At 41.2% G+C, this 3,930-nt stretch overlaps 1 pseudogene; it reads right to left on the bottom strand.

Annotated features, from left to right (window-relative positions):
- Positions 1-1,064: 1,064 nt before the first annotated feature.
- Positions 1,065-1,226, bottom strand: Tomm7l1 (translocase of outer mitochondrial membrane 7 like 1; annotated as a pseudogene).
- Between the last annotated feature and the right edge of the window lie 2,704 nt (positions 1,227-3,930).

The following is a 3,930-nucleotide window of genomic DNA, read 5'->3' as shown; positions in this document are numbered from 1 at the left end:
CAGCATGATCACGGAAGATGGTGCTGATCTATTGGCTTCCCTATATCGAGATAATAGTAAAAAAGTCTGCATTTTAAAAAAGCAAGCCCAGTAGAAGCATGACCTGGTTGGAGATGAACTACTCAAGTTACTGGGGAACTTTGGTGTCCCCTAGAGAAACAAGTAAATAAAGCAAATTATTTTGGCAAGGGTATTTCTTTTTGTAAAATGGGGTGCACCAGAGCCCAGACAAGGCTAGTAAACACATAGGCCCAAATGGCCTATCTTTTATCATTGGTGTAAGTTGTGATTGCATCTCATCCCACTTATAGAAGCTCAATTTCCCAGGGTTCCCAATCTGATGAGACTGGCTAATAGGCTCAAGGGAAGCAGGAGTTCAAGAAATGTGGACCCTTGCCTGACTACCTTTGATAGAAATGATCCCCTTCATTTCTCACAGCATAAAGAGCCATGCTCACTTTTGAGTTGCAGAGGCTTATTTTGAAAGGGTATCTTATGAGACTTTTAGAGACCACTCTCATTGTTCCTTCGATTTTAATGCTAGGCACTCCATAATAAGGACAAGTGTTGTTTTTTCCTCTCTTTTCCCCCTTCACTTACTTATTTGATAATATCAATGTGGAGGCAGTTTCCCTTTTTAAATTTTCTTTTACATGTATGTGCTTTGCCTATATGTATGTCTGTACACGACTTGCATTCCTAGTGTTCCAAGAGTTCACAAGAAGGCGTGGGACCTCTTCAAAAATGGAGGTAGAGATTGTTGTGAGCTACCATGCGGGTGTTGGGAATCAATCCTGGGTTTTCTGGAAGAACAGCCAGTGATCTTAACTGCTGAGTCATCTCTCTAGTCTTTGTAGTTTCTTTCTTATTTTCAGGGAGTTGTGATAGTTTATCGCCATTATTTTTATAAAACATCATTAAAACACTTATTTGGAAAGTATATAGTAGAGGGTCCTCTCTGCTGAAGGTTCATCTGTATGATGTCTCCTATTTCATGCAGCCAGGGTACAGAGAATCCATGTTGGAGTGTTTACCAATCCAGATGACCCAACAGTCCTTGATCTCTAAAGTAGGCTTAAAATGGACAGATCAGGTATTGAAGGATCTGTACCACCTATAAATCCCAGGTAAATAACAAGGGAAGTAAATCCCCCAGCAGATGGCAAATGGCTGTCCTGAAATTGCTGCTGTAGCCTCTGCTTGGTCTCTTTGCTCAGCTTCACCATGGTGATGGCTGGGCAGTGCTGCAAAGAACTTCTTACTCTTCTTTTCATGCTCATTATCTCCCCTCACTTTTGTTAGTGAGTGTATCTTAAGCTTAAATATATCTTCAAGCTGGCTTCTGTGTCCTTTTGACAGGGTAATTTAATTATTGTTAATTCTTTGAGGTATGAAAAAGGTATTAGGTTATAGTGGAGAATTTCTTGTTCGGGAGAACTATATTTAGGACTGAAGTGTCATGGTGTTCTCAACTTATTTTCAAATGGGTGAGCAACAACAACAAAAAACTAGTGCTTTGTATGCAGACATGCCCTGTGTGTGTGTGTGTGTGTGTGTGTGTGTGTGTGTGTGTGAGAGAGAGAGAGAGAGAGAGAGGGGGGGGGAGGAGGGGGAAGAATGAGTAAACGTGCTAAAATTCGATCTGGGGATATGCCAGTATTTACTGCATAAATCTTTCAACTTCTTGAAGCTTAAAACTTCTCATAGTATCATTTTTACCAAAAGTAACATAAACAAAGGGGGGAAAAGCTCTGAAAAACAGACGATCAAAATGTGATTCTGTATATAACATAGTATTTAACCTCCATGTTTTTTCCTTCAGGTCCAGGGTACAGGAAGATTAATTCTTTTAATCAACATTTCTGAGTGTCAACTTACATCTGTCCTCTACAATTCAATTAAATGTGATGTTTGTTCATAAAGTGCCCCAAAGCAGTGACCTCATTAAGTATGTTCATGTTGCTTCTCAGACCTCAGTTCCACTTTTTTTTTTGGTTGTTCCCACAAGCAAAGCTGTTTTATAATCCAATCCCTGTGTAGATGACTGTAAGCTTCAGATTAGTGAAGGCAGTTAAATATGTAGAATTTATGGAAGTCCCCATTCCACTGAAAGCATGTTAAAAGTGAACAAAGAGGGGTTGGGGATTTAGCTCAGTGGTAGAGTGCTTGCCTAGGAGGTGCAAGGCCCTGGGTTCGGTCCCCAGCTCCGAAAAAAAGAACCAAAAAAAAAAAAAGTGAACAAAGAAACAGGGCAGATTTCTTCTTTCCAGTTCTTCAGAGCTTTTCGTTTGTGGCTGTACTTATGTGTTCATGATCACTGGGGTTTGGCTGTATCAGAGCTGCTGTGGCATAGTATAAGAAAGCTAACTGGTAGACCACTTAGATAGGTATATAAGGTTTAAAATAAACCGATACATTATTTAGAACTCTCTTCTTGTGTTTGGGGGAAACAGTGGCTCACTTTTACTTCACAGAATATGGCATCAGTGATTGTTACCCTTCTCACGACATACAAGCAGCATTATGGAGGGAACTGAGGCCTCCTGTTAACCATTGTGAGGCTCCCATCTTGGAAGGAAATCTCCATGAACCCAAGTTAAGCTTCCAGATGAATAAAGATTCAGGTAACTTCTTGACTGCAACCACATAAAAATCTCAGAGCTCAGAGACAGCCGGTGACAGTGCTCCTGAATCTTAATCCCCTGGACAGCAAGGTACTGTTTCCGATCCTACGTGATATTGTTTTGAACTGTTTTGGGGGTAATTTATTTCAAGGCCACAGATACCCGTAATGTCATGATTTGAGCCCAGGCTTCATACTCCAGAGTTTGAAGAGTTCTCTGCTCTTATTCACAATAAAAGAAAAAAAAAAGGCAGTAAAATAGACTGATTCCCTGGATTCCCTTATTGGTAATGGATGTACCATTTGCCTTTTTAGTTCTTTCCTGCTAAGTCTAAAGGACGTTTGCTTGAAGCAATTTGCATGTTGGTAGTAAGGAATGTTTAGCGTATGTTTTCTGGGGCGGAAAGTCCCTAAAGAACTGAGTAAACCCAGAATCTCCAATTCACTTAATAAAGGATTACATTTAAATCCCATAACCATGCCTGGATATAGAAACTAGTTGCATGCTTTTAAAGCCGAAGAAAAAGAAACTTCATGCTTTAGCGGGGCACACAAATGTGGGTGATGTTAAAGGCCTTGAAGAATATCTTCATAAATCCCCAGTGAGTTACAAAGCAGAGATGATAGGAAGACAGCAAGGCAGGGACCAGACATGATGCACTGCGTGTGGGGAGAGGTTCTGCTCTTACTCCTGAATGAGAAAATTGCCTCATGACAGACTGGTTGAAGATCTAATCGAGTGGACATGGTCCTCAACCCCAGTTCCCTTGAGGCCTTGGGAATGCAGCCAGCCCACGCCCGAACAATGAGCCTCTACATTGCCTTTTCCCTTTGAATTCCACCTCCTTTGAAGTAAGCAGAAGAGAGCATTGCAGGGCAAAAGTAGCTGACCTCTATTTTCAAAGTCCTTTGGAGCCAGCGAATGAAAAGGAAAGGGGTGTGTGTGGTTTTGTGTTGTGCCATGGATTTGATAAACACCATCTGGGGACATTAGCTGAACAGATGCTCCAGATATGCCGATCTTCTCTTGATACTGCTGTCAAGGGTGCTCAGTATTCTGCCCAAGAAAAGGTACTGCAAGGAAGAACAAGTGGCGAGAAAGCCAGATACACACGTGACACTCCTGGTCGCCCATTTTCTGAATGCTCCCTTCATTCACATTCTCAGACTCCTCATTGATAAGTGTAGGTATAGTTTTGCTTTTTCTTTTCTTTCCTCTCTTTTTTCTTTTTTGCCTTACCAGTACACAGTTTCTTTAGTAAGCCCCAAGATACTTCAAGGTCATGAGATAAATGTGTCCACCTTGT

The sequence above is a fragment of the Rattus norvegicus genome, chromosome X (genome assembly GCF_021556685.1).
Source record: "Rattus norvegicus strain SHRSP/BbbUtx chromosome X, alternate assembly SHRSP_T2T, whole genome shotgun sequence".
Classification (NCBI taxonomy): Eukaryota; Metazoa; Chordata; class Mammalia; order Rodentia; family Muridae; genus Rattus; species Rattus norvegicus.
Note: the sequence above shows the minus strand (reverse complement) of the source record. Positions and strands in the feature narration are given on the sequence as shown.